This window comes from Sapajus apella, unplaced genomic scaffold (assembly GCF_009761245.1).
Source record: "Sapajus apella isolate SASKATOON/1434 unplaced genomic scaffold, GSC_monkey_1.0 scaffold262, whole genome shotgun sequence".
Lineage (NCBI taxonomy): Eukaryota > Metazoa > Chordata > Mammalia > Primates > Cebidae > Sapajus > Sapajus apella.
Window position 1 is genome coordinate 227,193 of NW_022437202.1, and position 20,757 is coordinate 247,949.

General features: G+C 44.6%; 6 non-coding genes across 6 annotated transcripts; 3 read left to right on the plus strand and 3 right to left on the minus strand.

The window, feature by feature from the left end:
* Nucleotides 1-8,672: 8,672 nt before the first annotated feature.
* TRNAL-CAA lies at nt 8,673-8,778 on the plus strand. The gene is made up of 2 exons: nt 8,673-8,710; nt 8,733-8,778. It is a non-coding gene; the product is annotated as a tRNA-Leu (tRNA).
* A 430-nt stretch (nt 8,779-9,208) lies between these two features.
* TRNAQ-CUG lies at nt 9,209-9,280 on the minus strand. Its single transcript has one exon. It is a non-coding gene; the product is annotated as a tRNA-Gln (tRNA).
* A 1,919-nt stretch (nt 9,281-11,199) lies between these two features.
* TRNAL-AAG lies at nt 11,200-11,281 on the minus strand. Its single transcript has one exon. It is a non-coding gene; the product is annotated as a tRNA-Leu (tRNA).
* An 869-nt stretch (nt 11,282-12,150) lies between these two features.
* TRNAM-CAU lies at nt 12,151-12,223 on the plus strand. Its single transcript has one exon. It is a non-coding gene; the product is annotated as a tRNA-Met (tRNA).
* Nucleotides 12,224-15,763: 3,540 nt separating this feature from the next.
* TRNAK-UUU lies at nt 15,764-15,836 on the plus strand. The gene has a single exon. It is a non-coding gene; the product is annotated as a tRNA-Lys (tRNA).
* Nucleotides 15,837-18,289: 2,453 nt separating this feature from the next.
* TRNAM-CAU lies at nt 18,290-18,362 on the minus strand. Its single transcript has one exon. It is a non-coding gene; the product is annotated as a tRNA-Met (tRNA).
* Between the last annotated feature and the right edge of the window lie 2,395 nt (nt 18,363-20,757).

Genomic DNA, 20,757 nt, shown 5'->3' on the forward strand with positions numbered 1-20,757 from the left:
TCATTCTTCCCAATTGAGTGAAACTTCCCTCTTTTTTTTTTTTTTTTTTTTTTTTTTTGGAGACAGAGTGTCTGTCACCCAGGCTGCAGTGCGATGGCACGATCTTGCGTCACTGCAACTTCCGCCTCCCAGGTTCAAGTGAGCGTCTTCCCTCAGCTTCCCGAGTAGCTGGGATTACAAGTGCGTGCCACCACCCCCAGCTAATTTTTGTATTTTTATTAGAGACAGGGTTTCAACATGTTGATCAGGATGTTCTTGATCTCCTGACCTTGTGATCCACCCACTTCGGCCTCCCAAACTGCTGTGATTACAGGCGTGAGCCACCACTCTAGCCTTTTTTTTTTTTTATTTTTAAAGGTTGCCATTGAAAAAGGTGGTGTTTTAATTTATTGCACAAACTTGAGAACACCTTTGAGGGGGAAAAGGGATGCCTTTAATAACCATATAAGAAAAACAGGTAGAAGTAGAAAGCACTCCAGATAAACTGAGAAAAATTATCACCTTATCTTTGAAGACACTTCTCAAAAGCCTGTTCCCCACAGCAATTTGGGCAGTATGCATTTTAGCTGAGCATACTGCTGTGCGGGGTAAAACTCTGCATTCTTTGTGGAAGGGAGGAGGAATGTCAGAATGGCTGTTGGATAGGCAATTAGCAGTTTCTGTAGGTAGTTCTGTAGCAGGCCCTGAATTAACATTATCTGTGACCAGAGTTTCACCGTGTCTTTTGAAATGACTCCTTTGACTTGGCCTTCACCCTTCCTTGCAAAGGCACTCCGAATAGGTTGTGAATTGTGGCTGGGACCAAACCCTCTTTGGACCTCATCTCTTCCCTTTCATTTTGCAACATCTTCCCTCAGCCAAAAGTTAAAGGACCTCATGAAACAGACTAGAGAAGTGTGTGTTGTACCCCACACAAAGAATTAGGATCCTTGGAGCCATTCTCCTCAGCCACTTCTAAGGAGAATCAAGCTGAAATAGTCAAGAAAGACAGAGATATCTTAGAAAAACAAAGAGGAAGCCTGGGCACAGTGGTTCATGCCTATAACCCCAGCCCTTTGGGAGGCCGAGGTGGACGGATCCCCTGAAGTCGGGAGTTTGAGACCAGCCTGACCAACGTGAATGAACCCCGTCTCTACTAAAAATGCAGAATTAGTTGGGTGTCGTGGCACATGCCTGTAATCCCAGCTACACGGGAGGCTGAGACAGGAGAATCACTTGAACCCGGAAGGCGGAGATTGTAGCGAGCTGAGATTGTGCCATTGTACTCCAGCGTGAGCAACAACAGCTAAACGCTGTCTCAAAGAAGAAACCAGGGTGCAATCTACACCTCCACCCCCTTGAATCTGGCCTGAGCTGTGAGTTTTCCAACATTGTAGAATCACTATGACAGAAGTGATTCTACACCAGTGCCAGGCCTGGGGTGTAAGAGGGCTGACAGCTGCTGTCTTGTGTCTCACTCTTAGTCCTGAGACGACATAGATATGTCTTTGTTAGTCTCCTCAGGCTGTCATACAAAATACTAGATGGCTTAAAAAGCAGAAATTGGCCAGGCATGGTGGCTCACACCTGTAATCCTAGCATTTTGGGAGGCTGAGGTTGGGGGGCTTGCCTGAGCTCAGGTGTTCGAGATTAGCCTGGGCAACATGGTGAAACCCTGTCTCTACTAAATCCAAAAAAAGTAGCCGGGTGTGGTGATGTGCACCTGCAATCCCAGCTACTTGGGAGGCTGAGGCAGGAGAATTGCTTGAACCCAGGAGGTGGAGGTTGCAGTGAGCCGAGATCGCGCCATTGCACTCGACAGAGTGACACTCCATCTCAAAAAACAAAACAAACAAAGCCCAGAAATTTATTTTCTCACATTTTATTTTCTAGATACTAGAAGTCCAAGATCAAAGAGTCTGCAGGGTTGCTTTCCCTGAGGTCTCTCTCCTTGGCCCGCAGACAGCCGCCTTCTGAGTATGTCCTCACATGACCTTTTCTCTGTGCACATGCACCTCTGGTGGCTCTTCCTCTTCTTATAAGGACACCAGTACAGTCAGCTTAGGGCCTTAGTCTTATTATTGTCTCCAAGCAGGCTCGATGTCTCATGCCTATAATTCTGGCACTTTGGGAGCCTGAGGTAGGTAGATCACTTGAGGTTGGGAGTTCAAGACCAGCTGGCCAACACTGCGAAGCCCTCTCTACTAAAAATACAAAAATCAGCCAGGTGTGGTGGTGCACACCCGTAATCCCAGCTACTTGGAAGGCTGAGACAGGAGAAACGCTTGAACCTGGGAGGTGGAGGTTGCAGTGAGCCAAGATTTCGCCACTGCACTGCAGCCTGAGTGACAAAGCAAAACTCTGACTCAAAAAAAAAAAAAACTTCAAATATAGTCCACATGAGGCGTTGGGAGCTGTGTGTATGTGGTGGGGACATGGACACAATTAGGCCCATAACGCCGTCTAACCCTCTGCTATGGGACTTCTTAGAGGGGGAGCGGGGTCACTGAGGCCATCCTTCCAGCCATTCCCTGGCAAAATGTGAGGATTGTCAATGAAGAATAACCCAATTGCCAAATGGATATGTTCTGAGTCGCCAGTCAATGCCAGATGTGACAGAAAAATCACCTCAATGAGCCCTACCTGTTGGGGCAGTTTGTCGTGCAGTAGGACATAATCAGAACAAGCAGTGGCGTTCTGTTGCTACTCAAATCAGTGTGTGGTGCCTCATTGTGGCAAGTGCTATGGAGGAAGAGACAGGATGCTATGCGAAAGAGTAACACAATGAGTGGGAACGGCATCCTGAACTGCAAGGGAGAAATGATTGAAGGACCTGGAGATTGAATGGGCCTGAAGAAGATGTCAATGCTTTTGTGAGCTCTGGAACCATTTCTCTTTCCTTTCGGGGCTAAACTCCTCGGAAAAGCAGATGCGGCCGCTTTCCTTGCAGGTGACCACTCCCTCCAGATCAGCCTCTCATAAGACTTTTTCCGTCTTCCCAGGTCACAACAACTTCTCCCTTTTTAACGTCACATTAGGCTGTGCATGCACTGCCATAAAGACATACCTGAGGGCCGGCGTGGAGGTCACGCCTGCAATCCCAGCACTTTGGGAGGCCAAGTCAGGCGGATCACCTGAGGTCAGGCATTTGAGACCATCCTGGCCAACATGGTGAAACCCCGTCTCTACTAAAAAAAATCAGCCAGGTGTGGTGGTGCATGCCTGTAATCCCAGCCACTTGGAAGGCTGAGGCAGGAGAATCGCTTGAACCCGGGAGATGGAGGTTGCGGTGAGCCGAAATTGTGCCACTGCACTCCAGCCTGGGTGACAGAGAAAGAGACTCCGTTTCAAAAAAAAGAAAAAGAAAGAAAGAAAAATACCTGCGACTAGGTAATTTATAAGAAAAGAGATTTAATTGGCTAATGGGTCTGCAGGCTATACAGGAAGCATAGTGGCAGCTGTTTCTGCAGAGGCCTTGGGAAACTTATGTTTTTGTTTGTTTGTTTGTTTTTGATTTTGTTTTTTGAGATGGAATTTTGCTCTTGTTGCTCAGGCTGCAGTGCAATGGTGCCATCTTGGCTCACTGTATCCTCTGCCTCCCGAGTTCAAGCAATTCTCCTGCCTCAGCCTTCCGAGTTGCTGGGATTACAGGCATGCTAATTTTGTAGTTTTTTTTTAGTAGAGACAGGGTTTCATATTGATCAGGCTGGTCTTGAACTCTAGACCTCGAGTGATCCACTTGCCTTGGTCTCCCAAAGTGCTGGGATTACAGGTTTGAGCCACTGTGCATGGTCTGAGAAACTTCTAATTATGGCGGAAGACAAAGGGGGAGGAGGCACATCGCAGTGCGAGAGAGGAGCAAGGGGGCCCCACCAGGCCCAACCTCCAATATTGGGGATTACATCTCAACGTGAGACAAATATCCAATGTGAGTGCAGACAAATATCCAAACGATATCAAACTTCTTTAAAGTTTATGCTGTAGAGTACCTAAATTGGCATTAAATGATAAACTGTCTCATATTGTTAATTTATTGACGTAAAATATACATAAAGTGCACAAGCCTTCAGTGTATAACCTAATGAATTGTCCCATGTGTAGCCACCGTCCAGATCAAGACAAACAACATTTTCAGCATCCAGAAGGCTCTCATGCCTCTTTCTTATCAGTACCCACTCCCAGAGGTTACCTAGGAGAAATCACTATTTCAGATTTCTAGAAGCATTGATTAATTCTGCCTGTTCTTGAACTTCACATAAATAGAATCCTATCGTAAGCATTTACTGGGTTAAGTTGTTGTCTGTTGTGAATAAAGCTGCCCTGAACTTTCTGGCGATATGTGTCTGTTCATAGACAAATGCCCTCGTTTCCAGGAATGGAATTGCTAGTAGGCGTATGTTTAGTTTTTTAGATAATGCCAAACAATTTTCCATAGTGAATGTGCTAATTAACACTTCTAGCAGCAATGCATGAGAATTCTAGTTGCTGCACATACTACACCGATACTTGGTACAGCATATGTGTTTTAAAATATTTTAGCCGTTCAGGTGGATTTGTGATGGCATCTCATAGTGGTTTTAATTTAATTTATATTTCCTTGGTAAATTAATGATACTGAGCACATTTTCAAATTCTCTTTTCCTGGAGAGCAGTAATACAGACAAGGCCCACCGCAGCCTTAACTTCCCAGGCTCGTGTGATCCTCCCACCTCAGCCCTTCCTGATAGCTCAAACTACACCACCATGCCTGGCTAATTTTTTTTTTTTTCTTCATGCCTTATTGAAAATAGCCTGGCTAGTTTTTTAAAAAAAAATTTGTAGAGATGGTGGGGCAGAGGGCAGTCTCACTATGTTGCTTGCCCAGGCTGGTCTCAACTCTTGGACTCAAATAATCCTCCCACCTCCAAGTGTTGGGGGCATTACAGCATGAGCCACCATCCTGGCCTCATATGTTTACTAACTATTTGAATGTATGCTTTAGTGAAGTTCCTAATCAAGTCTTTTGTCATTGAAAAAAAATTGTCTTTTTCTTGTTGATTTGGAAGAGTGCTTTATATATTTAGGATGAGTCCTTTCTCAGATATGTATTTTGCAAATGTTTTCCTCAATTCGTGGCTTAAATTTTTCATTTCCTTAATGATTTTTGTTTTGAGATGGAGTATCTCAGTGTTTCCCAGGTGGTAGTACAGTGGCTCAATCTCGGCTCACTGCAACCTCCGCCTCCCAAGCTCACACTGTTTTCCTGCCTTAGCCTCCCGAGTAGCTGGGGTGACAGGCGCACATCACCACACCTGGCTAACTTTTTGTATTTTTAGTAGACACAGGGTTTCACTATGTTGGCCAGAATGATCTCAAACTCCTGACCTCATGATCCACCCACTCCAGCCTCCCAAATTGCTGGGATTACAGGCATAATCCACCACACCCAGCCTTATTGACCTGTTTTTACTTTGTCTTAATGATAGCTTTGTAGGGAAGATTAATCTTTCCTTAGTCCAGCAAAGAGGGTGAGACTGATGGACATAAAAATGTACTCAAGAAAAGATATTAATCAATAATGTATTTTACTGTAATAATACATCCATAAGAATCCTTTATATTTAGGTGTATGCTCTTCATCAATTTCTTCTTGTAGATAATATTTATTTTCATGTACATTTGTTTTTTTTTTTTTTTTTTTTTTTTTTTTGCGGGGGTTTTACCCAGTTTGGAGTGCAATGGCACGATCTCGGCTCACCGCAGCCTCCGCCTCCTGGGTTCAGGCAATTCTCCTGCCTCAGCCTCCCGAGTAGCTGGGATTACAGGCACATGCCACCATGCCCAGCTGAATTTTTGTATTTTTAGTAGAGACGGGGTTTCACCATGCTGACCAGGATGGTCTCGATCTCTTGACCTCGTGATCCACCTGCCTCAGCCTCCCAAAGTGCTGGGATTACAGGCGTGAGCCACCACGCCCGGCCTCATGTACATTTGTTAATTCAACATATATTGAATAAATTTTTGAATAGGATAATATACATTCGTATGTATTATTATTTGAGACGGAGTTTTACTCTGTCGCCCAGTTTGGAGTGCAGTGGTGCCATCTCTGCTCACTGCAACCTCCACCTCCTGGTTTCCAGCGATTCTCCTGCCTTGGCCTCCCGAGTGGCTGGAACTACAGAAGCCTGCCACCACACCCATCTAATTTTTGTATTTTTAGTAGAGACGGAGTTTCACCATGTTGACCAGGCTGGTCTTGGAACACCTTCGGCCTCCCAAAGTGCTCGAATTACAGGCATGAGCCAGTGTGCCCTGCCTCATGTGTAATTTTTAGTTAAATTAATATAATTTTCATCATTATGACTTCGTAGTATTTTTCACAGCTGAGCTACAATAGTATACCATAATTACCTTCTTTGACAACCGTTTGTTCTTCCTGGGATTAATTATTACCACCTGTTCTTTGCTTACTTTCCTAAATACTTACTGCTATTCATTACCAGCTTTCTGACACTATTTTCTCGTCAAATGCATGAGGCAATGTCAGTTCCAGTTTCCCCTGGAAACAACCTTCATTTAGCCCTTCTTTCTTCTATTCCACCGTAGACTGATTGCCATCTAGGCTGGCAGCTCAGCAGGTGCTGGGGAATTTTTTCCTTCACCTTTCTTCTATGTTACGTCCCCAATCACTGGATTATGTATTTCCTTTTTCTTAGTTTAATTCCCTGTTTAGTGGACAATTCTCCAGAAGCTTTCTGAGCAAAGGTGCATGGGAGGTAATGTCCTGAAAATGTCCGTTCACATTTGATTGATAATTTGGCTGAGTTCAGAAATCTAGTTGTGGAAATTATTTTCCTTTATTGATAGGATTTAGAAGGTACTGGTTCATTGTCCTTTAGCTTTTGGTGTTGGTATTGCTGTGGAGAAAAAGAGATGCCGTTCTAATTCATAATCCTTTCTATGCAATCTTTTCCTTTTGTCTTCTTTCTGGAAACATTTAGGATCTTCGGTTTATTCCTAGTGTTCGGAGATTTCACGATGACGAGCTTTATTGTGGGGCTTTGCCACACACTATGCAGGGTAGTTGGTGCACTTTTTAAATCTGGAGATTTAAGGTCTTCGTTTCTGTAAAATAATCTTATATTACGACTTTATCTCCTTTATTGCACTTTCCTCTTCTCTTTTCCTAGAATCCCTGTTAGTTTTTTGTCATACCTTCCATTATACACCCTTTTATTTTCTTATCAATTATCTGCTATTTTCCACCATCCACCCCACACTTTCCAGATTTCTACAATCTTATTTTGAAATTTAAAAAAATTCGGCCATTATAAAAATAATGAAGAGCTTCCCTCCTCTTTGTTTCATGAGTGCAGTATCTTCTCTTACTTTCCTGATGATTATGTATATACTATATAATAATTATGTTTTTTTGAGATCGAGTTTTGCTCTTGTTGCCCAGGCTGGAGTTCAGTGGTGTGATCTCTGCTCACTGGAACCTCCGCCTCCCAGGTTCAAGCAATTCTTCTGCCTCAGCCTCCCAAGTAGTTGGAATTACAGGCATGTGCCACCATTCCTGGCTAATTTTGTGTTTTTAGTAGAGACAGGGTTTCTCCATGTTGGCCAGGCTGGTCGCGAATTCTCCATCTCAGTTGAGCCACCGACCTTGGCCTCCCAAAGTGTTGGGGCTGCAGGCGTGAGCCACCACACCAGGCCAATTAATTATTTTTTTTAAAAAAAATCCAGGTTCCTGCTTTGTATGTGTTTCCTCTTAGGTCCTCCTGCCCCATCTGTGTGTATTCGTCCTTGTCCTACTGTAGAAATATTTTCACAACCATCTGATCATCCTTGGTTGTCGTGCATATTTTAAGTGAGGAACTGAACGCCTGACTCTGGAAGCTCTGTGGGCCTGGGCCAGGCTGTGGACTGCAGAGTCTTTGAGGATTCTATGGAGACTCGGCCATTTCTTTGGAAGACCCTCAAATACCAGTGTATGTCGTTGTTTTAATTTTTATTTTTTCCTTGTAAATTCACATGAATATCCCATGTGTCTTTACCTCTAGGACGCTTTATCCCAGTTTCCCTCGACAGACGCCTTCACCGTCCTGGGAGAGGCGTGGGGAGGGGAGATGAGTCTGTTTCGTTCTGGGGATGTGGGGAGGGAAGAGATGGCAGATTTCGGCTGTGTGCCGACATTTCCTTCACGCTGCTCGGGTTTTGCCCCACACTTCACCCTCTTTCAATTCCTAAGCCAGCTCCCGCGATTCACCCGCAGCCGTTCTTCATGTTCAGGGTCCCTGAGCGCACTCCCCCCTCTAGTCTCCACCAGCTCTCCTGCTTTCGCTGCCGGTCTACACTGGCTCGCGCGTTCCTTCCCTGTTTGCTAAGCAGCATCTCGCGGGCAGCCCCTGCTCTGTGTTCTTTCTTTCTTGTTCAGGGCAGAGTCGCGGCTGGGTCGTTGGGTGTTCGCGCCCCTGTACGCGGGGTGTGCAGGGAAGTGTAGACAGGGCGAGGGGCGAGAAACGCTAAGTTTTAGCCCGAATTGAAAAAAGCGCCTCGCGAGTTGAGTCCCGGCACCTGATTCCATGTAGACAGAATGTGTCATGGCTGGAATTTTCTTTCATTAAATTGCTAAGACAGTAACGGTTTACGCTGGTGACACATTCATCAACGTTGAAGATGATGCTCAGTGGCGAGTAAGGACCGCAGGTGTCAGGATGGCCGAGTGGTCTAAGGCGCCAGACTCAAGCCCTGCTTCCTCACGCTGAGGATTCTGGTCTCCAGATGGAGGCGTGGGTTCGAATCCCACTTCTGACACAGCTGTTTTATTCTCCCTGAACTTTACTTTTCGCACCACGTCTGTGTTTTCATTGTCTCTACCTTTACTTTTTCGACCCTAACTAAAATGATGCACCCTCAATGAGGTATGTCTCCTTCGTTTTCAGTCTTGTTAGCTGTTTAATAGTGAATCACGTTTTGGCTGGTTAAAGGGCGCATTTATTTACTATAGGAGCACTCAGCGAGAAGCGTCCTGGGAGGAAGCCACCCTAGGTGAGAACAGAAAGACGTGTATACCAACTCCATTATTACACATCGGCCCGGAGCTCATAGGTTATTGGCACCGCAGATTACCTGCTTTTCCTCACGGCCAGAAATCATCAAAAATCAAAACGAAGAAACCGAAATCGAAAGCAGCAAGATTCATGCACAAGTTACCGGAAACAAAGCAAAAAGAGAGGACTATGAAAGGTTCCACCGAGATTTGAACTCGGATCGCTGGATTCAGAGTCCAGAGTGCTAACCATTACACCATGGAACCCTCCCTGAGGAAAGTTGGATACTCGATCCATCTGGGGTCTCTCTTTTCTTCTACTTATTTATTTAAAGTAATTTTGCAGGGGCAGTTTTTGTTTTGCTTTGTTTGTTTGTTTGTTTTGGAGTGCCAAACGCAGGGATGGCACAGGGAGGAGTCACACACTCTTTCCGCTGCGCCTTTCTCCCAGGCTTCTTTCTGTCCTTCTAGGTGGGGCAGCATACTGATCTGCTAACATAGTTATTCCTGGAGATTTTTATTTGCTTTCGTTTCCAGCCCACGAAAAGGCAAACTGAATTTTAGCCTTACAGTTTGAAAGGGAGAAAAGAAAAATATACTATCTACTTTCTACAATCTCATTTATTCATTGAACAATGCATACATACGCCTCTAGAACAGCCTCCGAGTATCTTTTATTTATTTATTTATTTTTGGATTGTTATTGAAATTGGTATGGTAGGACATGGGCAGCGAGTATCATGGCATTGTCCCTCGGTTGTAACCATGGACTTGAATTTTTAAAATCTGTCTCTCCCACTCCTGAAAAATGACTTAAGGGCTGGACTGAGTCTCACTCCTCTTTGACAGCCCACGGTCTGGTACTTAGTAAAAGCTCAATCAATGCTTGTTGCATAATTGCATAAATGAAAGAATGAGTGAATGAGTGAATGCATGAATGCTCAGTGGGACAGCCCAGCTTAGACTTTTGGGAGACTTTAGACTTCTTTTTTGCCTTCTCTTGCTAGGCTAAATTTTACAGGTTCAAGAGAGGGTAATTATTTCTCCTCCTCTTCCTATCTTGTTTTGCCTTTCCAGGTCTCAGCTCCCAAGTGGGCATCTTAGTGTCCAAATGGCCCTACAAATAGGTGTCCTTTAGTATGGATGACCAAACGAGGATTTTACAGTGCCGGATGTAGTCATTTATTTTTTCAAATCTTAACTTTATTAAGATAACATGGTTATTTATCTAGTAACTGTAAGAACAACATATAACAAATAGACCACATATATATGTAGCTTGTCTGGAGGAAATACTCAGGTATAAATTACTACTTTAGTCAATCTTAGTATTAATTATTGGTCATTTATGCTTCATGTGTCTCTCTAGTCTCCCAAGTCTGAATTGCTGAGGAAGCCTTGAATCTTTTGCTGGCATTCATCCTTTTGTTGTATCTCCAATCAAGCAAGGTGCCTGTTACAAAGTATCTGCTCAATTAGTATGTGTTGGATACATCTTTTGGAAGGTGAGGAAGGAAGCAGTGAAATTAAGTGCTCCTACGTATCTACCCACCTCCCTACAAACACAACCTCTCCATTCTAACAAAAAAAAAAAAAAAAAAAAAGACAGTGGTCATTCTTCTTTTTATTCTACGAGCCTCCACCTGTTTTTTTTTTAATAAACAATAAAAGAAAAGAAAAAAGGAAAAAGAAAAGAAAAAAATGTTTACTGTTTTAAGATGATATCAGAACCTCAAAAGCTAACTCCAACTGTGTTCAACTGAAAGGCAAAGGGGGAAAGACTCTAGTGTCTGGCGACTGTTTTTAGTTTGTCTTTTTAGACATCGCATTTATCCCTTGGAGAAGACAATGGAAAATAGGGCAGATGAGCGTGCATGGCTTATTTATTCTTGAGTCTGGAGTTTCAGAAGGTTGTACTTTTTTTCTTAGAATTGCCGGTGCTTCGTTCACAAATCTTGCAAAGTGAATAAAAACACATGAAGGCCACTGAAGGGAATAACTAGGGGAGGAGATACCTGAGCCCTTAAATCGCGAAACAGTTGGGCACTGTTTGGGGGACTGTATTATCTGTGGCCCCTGCGGAAACAGAAGATAAATCTGCCTCACTTAGGAGACGGTGAGAACCGCCCACACGGGGCTTGGAATGGATTTCTAACAAAATGAGGAGGAAAGAACAAAAAGCACCGTGGCAGCGGTGGGATTCGAACCCACGCCCCCGAAGAGACTGGAGCCTTAATCCAGCGCCTTAGACCGCTCGGCCACGCTACCGCCCGCTGAGTGCGGCACCGCTCGCACCTTCACCCAAGTGACCGTCGCGCCTTTCCAGTCCATTTATTCCCATTCTCACACCTCTATAAACCCTTCCCGCGGGCCCCTTCTTCAGCATTCCTCGCGTCTCAGCTCAGCCGGGAAAGCCTCTGATCCCCGACGCTTTGCTTCCTCTCAGCTCCCGGGTGGATCCTGGACAGGATGCTGCAGGTGCTGCAGGAGGGGACTCCTGCCCGGTTTGTCACCCACACAAGAAAAAGGGTCGCTGAGACCGAGAGCGCCAGAGGACGCCATGGGCTCCACATCCGCTTGGACTCCAGGGAGTAAGCCTCTAGGCTTCAGGAGTAAGCAGGTCCAGCCTTTGGTTTTAGCCTGTTGCTTGTAAGAAAAATGAGGAAAAAGTCCTAAGACCCCCTCCCCTCGCCCTTCTTCATCCATTTCAGGGGACGGAGCGTCTCCACGGAGCTCCATACGGAAGGCAGAGTGCACTCATGGTTTTTTGTCTTCCCTTCTTTTCAGAGGTGGTGCGTCTACGAAAGCCCTAATCATAGAGCGAGAGACTGCTGTTTCTGGCCCAGAAATGAGCTGAGAAATTCAGGGCCCCGGGCAGGAAGGAATTTTGCAAAGTCCAGACTCAATTGCCTTCGCGGCCCTTAAAGTCCCTTCGGGAAGGTCTGTGGGAGAACGAGTTTGGTTTGGGAGCTGGCCCTGCCTTGTACTGCGTAGTTTTGTCATCCAAAGTGTTTAGACGTGAATGAAGTAATAGTTCCGCCTTATTCTGAAACACTGTAATTCAGAGAATTTAAAACCGAATTCATGTCCCCCATAGTCATGTTGGTAGAGCCCTTGGTTAAGTGGGAGGGACAGTTGCCTCCTTAGCGCAGTAGGCAGCGCGTCAGTCTCATAATCTGAAGGTCCTGAGTTCGAACCTCAGAGGGGGCAACGTATCTGTTTTGCCGTTTTTCTTCCCCTTGATCCAAAATGAGTAAGACAACAACGGAAGCTGACAAATCCCTGTTTTTTTTTTCTGTGCTTTCTCTGTAGAAAAGCATACAATATACCTGGTAAGAAAAAAAATCTAAGGAAATTCCTTTGATGAAACAGAAAGGGTAATTGCTGTTTAATAGAACTATGTTCAGTTACAAAACAGTGGTTTTCACTAAGAATTAAATTCTCCAAAATTATTCTCGTCTCCCCTCTCGTCCCACATACCAATTGGAGATAGAGCTGATAGCATTTTCAATTTTTTTTTCAGATATGCTTGGCAATTGTCTTTGTTTTAAAAACATCAGGGTCAAGAAACTTACCTGTTTTAGGGTGCTGAGAGAAGGAGTGGGTGGAGGGTTGTATTAGGGGTGTGGAAGGTATAGAATAGGGCTTATCTAATTATCAATTGCTGACTTGGTTATCTTTTACCATTCTTCTGGAATGGCTTACCACCAGGTTGCCACCAATAACATTCCACACGAAAAAAGAAAGAAACCAAAAAAACTAACGAAAAACTCTCCCTCCTCATTCTTATTGCATTGGAACTTTTCTCTCGCTTCCAGTGCTCTTGACTGGATCTAAGTTATCCAAACTACCAGATGCAGGAAGGGGCAAAAGGCAAACAAAAAGCGAAGACAGGCTGATATTCACAGTTAAGATAAACCCCTGACTCAAGTAATAATGAACAAGACTGATAATTAATGTCCTGCTCTTGAGTCCTACTATGTGCCAGGACAGAGTAGTAATTCAAAGCTGTGCTCCTATTAGTCCATTCCCTCTCAGCTTTTTTTTTTTTACTCTGTCCTGATTTTTGAGACGGAGTTTCGCTCTTGTTACCCAGGCTGGAGTGCAATGGCGCGATCTCGGCTCACCGCAACCTCCGCCTCCTGGGTTCAGGCAATTCTCCTGCCTCAGCCTCCCGGGTAGCTGGGATTACAGGCACGCGCCACCATGCCCAGCTAATTTTTTGTATTTTTAGTAGAGACGGGGTTTCTTCATGTTGGTCAGGCTGGTCTTGAATTCCCGACCACAGGTGATCTACCTGCCTTGGCCTCCCAACGTGCTGGGATTACAGGCCTGAGCCACCACACCTGGCCTCCCTCTCAGCTTTAAAATCACCCTCATACACTCTGTTTTGTGATATTGGGGCTGGGGGTCTGCAGATGACATTTCCCAAACTCCTTTGCCCACTGGCTTTCTCTTGTGTTCTGTCAATAAGAGGAAACAGAAAGAGACTAGAAAGCAAGAGGAGGGAAGCAGGGATTGCTTTCTAAATGTTTTTCTTCCTTTCTTCCTGTCAGGGCACACCAACAATGGCAGTGTAGTCCCATCCCTATTCGTTCTCTTCACGTATTCCCAGAATGTCTCACTGTCCCTTATATAAATAAGTGCTAGTCCAGCTGCAGCAGCAGGACGGTGCTTCCTCCCTAACACCCCAGGGGTCCTTCCTCAGTGGTCGAAATCTCTTTCCTTCCCTTCTTCCAGCCCCATAAGGTGGCAGTTACTTCCCAGTGGTTATTACCTCTTGGTTACCATAGTGTGCCACGTGGAAATACCTAGTCTTTTTTTTTTTTTTTTTTTTTTTGAGACAGGGTCTTGCTCTGTTGCCCAGGGTGGAGTACGGTGCACGATCTCGGCTCACTGCAACCTCTGCCTCCTGGGTTCCTGCCTCAGACTCCTGAGTAGCTGGGATTACAGGTGCCCACCACCACGTCCAGCTAATTTTTGTATTTTTACCAGAGATGAGGTTTCACCTTGTTGGCCAGGCTGGTCTGGAACTCCTGACCACAAGTAATTTGCTCACCTCTGCCTTCCAAAATGTTGGGATTGCAGGCAGGAGCCACCAGTCTGGGCCTGTTTTGCTTTATTTCTGCCTTTCCCTGTAAAGAGCTTTTTTGGTAAATGAGCAGCTGAGACCTCTTGACACCTCCTGCCCTCCAGGTTCCCAGGGGCACTCTGGGCCCAAGTCGTCTTTCTTCTAGCTGTTCCCCAGCTCTCTGCACCATCCCTTCCCACTGCCATGTTGTCACTGAGCCATGTCTGCGTGGCCTCCTATTGCACATGGGCCTGATTTACGCTTTCACGTCATCTCTTGCTCCACTCTGACTCATTCTTTACGTAAAGCCAGTGTACTCGTAAAAGTAATCATCATGTCGTTCCTTCCTCCTTAGAATCCCGAGTGGCTTCCCCTTGCTGCTCGGGTGCAGTCAGCTCTCTGCACTGCTAGCCATAACCTCTGAGCCTGTGAGTCGCTGGGCTGTCCCTGCCTTCCTGTCCACCTCAGCTCCCATCTTCATCAACACTCTCTTGAGCTCTTTGCACACAAGCTGCTCAGGTAACCTCTCAGGTCTCTGAAAATGCTCTGCTTTGATCTTCCTGGAATACTGGAGTCGCATTTTTGTCCAGCTAAACCTTTAGTTTTCAGCTTAAAGATCCCTTCCTGGGAGAAGTCTTCTCTAATCTGCCGGAAGAGGTGATCGCCCTTTATGACCCATGCTCTTTAAGGTAGGGGAGGGATGTGATTTACAGTGCGCATTATTTTTTCTCACTTTTCTTCTTCAATGTTCCATTTATCCAGATTTAAATCTATTAACATTTTTCACTTTATCTTATAGTATAGTTGTGTAGATAACTTCAAATCTGTTTTTGAATAGTAGCATAAATAAATGCAAGATCAGAAACACACCACATGACAGCCATTGTGCTAGACCTAGCCTTTGAGGAAGGGTTTCTGTCGTCAGATTTAAGGAGAGAAAGTGGTTGAGAGCTTAAGTAACTTGTCTAAAGTGGCACAACGAAAATGGCTAAATATAGTGTTTTAAATGATCTTCTGTTTTACAATAGTATGAGTAATGGTTGTGATAAAACCTAATTTTCATTGAACCATCAGGAAGAGTTTGCTTACATTATCTTATTTAATTTGCAGTCAGGTCATGAGATTATGCTTGTTTTTCCCAACATTTTATAAGCCGAACTTTTTCTTGAGAGCATTGATCAAAATGACTATTTAAACAGTTACAGTATAATTTGTCCTTTCATGGCTGCTTCTCCCTTTTAAAGTGTGAACTCCCCAAGGGCTGAGGTAGTTAGTACCTGTCCACCGCAGCAAGCCCAGGGCAAAGCTGAGCGCCTTGCTCAAAATAAGTTCTCAAGACCTGTTTTTGTGCGCGCTTTGTGCCAGATATTCTCAAGGTCGCAGGGGAGATGGCAGCATAACTTTTGAAGACTAAAGACAAGACAAACCAGGCAATTATGTCTGTAGTTACATATTACTTTTACAAGTAATTGTTTGGATTACATTATGCAAGGATGGAAGTTAACTTTTTCCATGAGCTGGGGACGAAAATAACTGTGAGCCATATTCAAAGGGGGCAAAAGTAGAAATGGAAATAAAGAAAAAAAACATAGACAGAATTTAAGTTGAAACATATGAAGAAGTTTGTGCACCTTTTTACTTACTAGAATATATAGGAAGGAATCTTTTTTCTTCAGAGAGCCCGGATAGCTCAGTCGGTAGAGCATCAGACTTTTAATCTGAGGGTCCAGGGTTCAAGTCCCTGTTCGGGCGTGGCCTGTGGGCTTTGGTACGTGCTTCCAAGACTATATTTGAAAAAGCCCCAGGAGGAGCTAGCATTTTGTAGGGACAGATTACTAACACCGTAAAAATTCACAAAACACCCACGATTAGACAAATAACTGATGCAAAATAAAAGTAGTGAGGTGAATACGTGGGGCCTCTACAGTGAGAGAGCCCCAGATCTTCTGAAGAAAACTAACAAAGCCTTAGAATACAAAGTATTTAATATTTTATTATTTCTGTTACTTTGCTTACAGGTGCCAGAGTAATCTGTTGTTATTTGCTTTCCAGTGTAGAGTTTATTTTACATAGGAGGGAATATGCTGATCAATTACCAAGAAAGTTATAAATGTACATATTCTGGCTTGGCATGTTTGTGGCATTTAGTTACTGTGAGTCAGCGCTGCAAGTCTGAAAAACTAGGTGAATTTAAAAATAGTTTCTGGCCTGGCGCGGTGGCTCACGCCTGTAATCACAGCACTTCGGGAGGCTGAGGCAAGAGAATCCCATCAACCCAGGAGGCAGAGGTTGCAGTGCGCTGAGATCGCGCTGCTTCACTCCATCCTGGGCTACAGAGCGAGACTCTGTCTCAAAATAAGTAAACAAATAAAATAGGCCGGGTACGGTGGCTCAAGCCTGTAGTCCCAACACTTTGGGAAACGGAGGAGGGCGGATCATGAGACAAGGAGTTCGATACCAGCCTGGCCAGCATGGTGAAACCCCATCTCTACTAAAAATATAAAAATTACCCGGGCGTGGTGGCAGATGCCTGTAATCCCAGCTACTCGGGAGGCTGAAGCAGGAGCAACACTTGAACCCGGGAGACGGAGGTTGCAGTGAGCCGAGACCGCACCAGTGTCCTCTAGCCTGGGCGACAGAGAGAGACTTGGTCTCAAAAATCATCATCATAATAAAAATAAAAAATAGTTTCTGATTCTGCAAAGGAGAGGAACAGACTCTGAATAGTGCTGGCTCCAACAAAGGTAAAGCAGCCTCTTTAAACCCAGCTGTTAGGCCTCTCCAACAGCGATTCCTTATCTGTGGTAGATGCAAGGTTCCTGGAACCTGAGGCCTAGGGTCCGGAAGAAACTTTTAGGATGTTCCCTATAAAACGCCTCCTTAAGTCGGCCTCAGAATGAACTATTAAGAAAGCTGTCCTGAAATACAAACCCCTAAGGTCCAGACATTTTGGAGGAGATGCCTAAGGAGTGCCCTCTCTTATTTCAGCACAGACTGGGCGGAGAGGTATCGCCTGCAAGATGAATTGCAGTATGTGTGACTGCCGAGGGACGATCGCAAATACTCCTCGCGTGCGATGTGGATTGTGTGGAGTGAGGTAGTGACAGGAAGCATCTAGAGAAAACCATAACATTTAATATGCAAAATAATTAAGTGATTGATTTGAGAAGTACTTGTTTATCAGATACCGTGCTAGGCACTGAAAATATAAAGTGGATATGTCAAATTCTATCTCTAATGGAATTTACAATCTAGGGAGGTTGGGTGGGCAACAGACAATAAAGACATTAAAAAATAAAAAACGTTCCTCTCTTCCTTTCTCCGCCATCGTGGTGTGTGCTTTACTCCGTTTCTCGCCATGTCTTCTCCGAAGATTTTCAGGATTAAGTGATTCCTGGCCAAGAAACAAAAGCAAAATCGTACCATTCCCCAGTGGATTCGTGTGAAAACTGGTAATAAAATCAGGTACAACTCCAAAAGGAGACTTTGGAGAAGAACCAAGCTGGGTCTATAAGGAATTACACATGAGATGGCACACGTATTTATGCTGTCTGAAGGTCGCAATCATGTTACCAAATTGAGCTGAAAAATGGCACCGCTGTCTGGAGAAGTTAGAACAGTTTCCTCTCTGGATCTGTTAGGAAGGCATTAGTTGGTACAACCCACAGTGCTTCCATTATTCATGTAAAAAAAAGAAGAAGAAGAAGAAGAAGAAGAAGGCTTTGGTTGGCTGGGTTCAGTAATAAATATGTGAGACCTTTCACTTCAAAAAAATACAAAATAAATAAATAAAAGAAGGAAACTTCATATAGTAAAACATTCTATGAAGAAAATAAAGCAGCTTGAGGTGAGGTGATGGGAGGTTGGTGAATGAGAGAAGGGATGGTGTATTAGTCTCCTAGGCCTGCCATAACAAATTGAATATAAGCTTTTTATCTGTCTATTCATTTTTTCAATTAATTAAATTGCACCAGTAGGAGGATACCGTCCCAAAAAAGAACTAAAGTCAGAGGAACTCGAACAAAACAGCATGCCCACTGGAAAGAGATGATACTCATTACACGAAAAGAACTAAAACAGATGTGCTGTCGGGACATAGAGAGCTGAGACTTAATCTGTTTGACAACAGATACGAGGCCCATGAATTACGAGATGGATGTATAATGAACGAGTACGGTTGTTTATGACAGTTGGGGACAAAAGGCTGCCCCCTCTGAGGTTCGAACTCAGGACCTTCAGATTATGAGACTGACGCGCTGCCTACTGCGCTAAGGAGGCACGCTGGGATGGCTCTTCATCAGATATTTTCAACACTGATTTTCACCTTGTTTAAACTTGTCCACTTTACCTTTACTTTAAATTTCGAAAATAAAACATTCTTACGAAACTTCTTGAAAGCTCAACAGTTTCCATAACCTGAGTCAGATGAGGAAAGTCTCTGCTGATCCTGCCGCTTTTGCCGCTCTCATTCTGAGCTGATGACCCCACTTCTCACCTCAGGTGAAACATTTCCTAAACCTCCTGTCTAGAAACCTGACACGTCGCCTGCGAGGGTGTCCAGCCTTTTTTTCTCGATGGAACAGGAAGCCAGCCTGTTTCCTCTCTCCCTCCGCACGAGGTCTTTCCCACGGGAAAAGTGATTCGGCGTCTTCCGTCGCGAGGCACTGAGTGTTTAGTATCTTCAACAAAAAACAACGTCCTTTGACATACATCTCCACCTGTCGCTCTGCTGTGTTCCCTTACAACAAACTTCTTGTAAGGCTTCTGCTTAAAAAAAACACCTCCCCAGGTCCCACTGGCTTTTCCACCCGCTGCAATCGTCCCCGATCACGCCTCCGTCTCTGTCTTGAGCAAATCCAAAGGGATTTGGACAAATGTAACTTCATGGTTGAAGAATTCGGTGCTCTTGGTGCAAACTTTTGGCCGTCTGCTGGGACATGAGAGTGGTAGAAATAGCAGGAAGGGTTGAAAAGCTTGTCTTCTCCACTGTCTTTGTTCACCAGGGGATTGTCTGGGTTTTAGACCCAAAGACCCACCCCCCAGGAAAACCCCCCTGGGATGTGAAAAGTCTGGGCTTCTGGCTTTTGGCGATCGGTTGGGGAGAATAAACACACGCAAAAAGTGACACCCTCACCCTTGTTCCCACCCCGCTGCAGGGCTGAAAGCAACGCTGATTTTACTAAATTATCCCACTTTTGTAGTTGTCGCTGCTTTTCCCCTGGCCACCGATGGTGACAATCTTAATTTCTGGTTAGCTATAAGGGGCCCAGGCCATGCAGCGCTCTCAGTGAGGCGGCTTAAATGCTGGATGGTAGCGTTTGTAGTCGTGAGCGTAACACTGGATCTTTGTCTGTAGACTGTTGTGTCTACACAATGCTAATTTGTATTGAGATAGTGCTGGCAGGCCCCTGTAACCCCAGCTACCCAGGAGGCTGAGGCAGGAGAATCGTTGGAACCCGAGAGGCGGAGGCTGCAGTGAGCCGAGATCGCGCCACTGCACTCCGGCCTGGGAGACAGAGCAAAACTCCGTCTTGAAAAAAAAAAAAAATTTACAAACAAAAGAAAGTTCAGGACCAGATGGATTCACAGCAGAATTCTACCCTACATTCAAAGAAGAATTTGTACCAATCCTATTGACACTATTCCACAAGATAAAGAGGTATCCCTCCCTAATTCATTCTATGAAGCCAGGATCACCTAACCAAAAAAGAAAACTGCAGACCAATATCCCTGATGAACATAAATGCTAAAATCCTTAACAAAATGCTAGCTAACCGAATCCAACAATATATCAAAAGATAATCCATATGATCAAGTGGATTTCATACCAGGATGCAGGGATGATTTAACATACACAAGTATGTGTGAAATAAACGTGACACACCACATAAACAGAATTAAAAACAAAAAACACAATCATCTCAATAGACGCAGAAAAAGCATTCCAAACATCCAGCACGTCCACCCCACCTTTTTTTTTTTTTTTTTTTTTTTTTGAGACAAACTTTCGCTCTGTCGCCCAGGCTGGAGGATAGTGGCGCAATCTCAGCTCACTGCAATCTTCGCCTCCCGGGTTCAAGTGATTCTCCTGCTCCAGCCTCCCCAGTGGCTGGGACTACAGTGTAGCCCGTGCCACCACGCCCTCGTTATTTTTTTTGTATTTTTAATGGAGACGGGTTTTCACCGTGTTTAGCCAGGATGGTCTCAACCTTCTGATCTCGCGATCCGCCTCCCTCGACCTCCCAAAGTGCTGGGATTACAGGCGTGAGCCACCGCGCCAGCTCGGTCCACTTGTCTCTATTCTTTAAAGGGCTGCAAGCTCCTTAGAGGAGTGTATTTTGTACTCTCATATTCCACTGGTAGACCTACTATATATGGTACAAAACAAGGGTCTCAGTAAATGCTGGCTGACAGAAGGAGTGACTGAACAATTCTCTGCATGTATTTACCACTTACTACAAGGTGCAAATGCACCCAACATGAAATTGTGCAAATGTCATGGTTTCCAACATGGAAAAATTATGTATCCATGAGGACAAAAGCTAAAAAGGAATAAAGAAAATGTCCATAGTCACTTGTGAGGCTGGAACTGTGGCTTGCCTGCCTTCCTTTCTTTTTCTTTCTTTCTTTCTTTTCTTTCTTTCTTTCTTTCTTTCTTTCTTTCTTTCTTTCT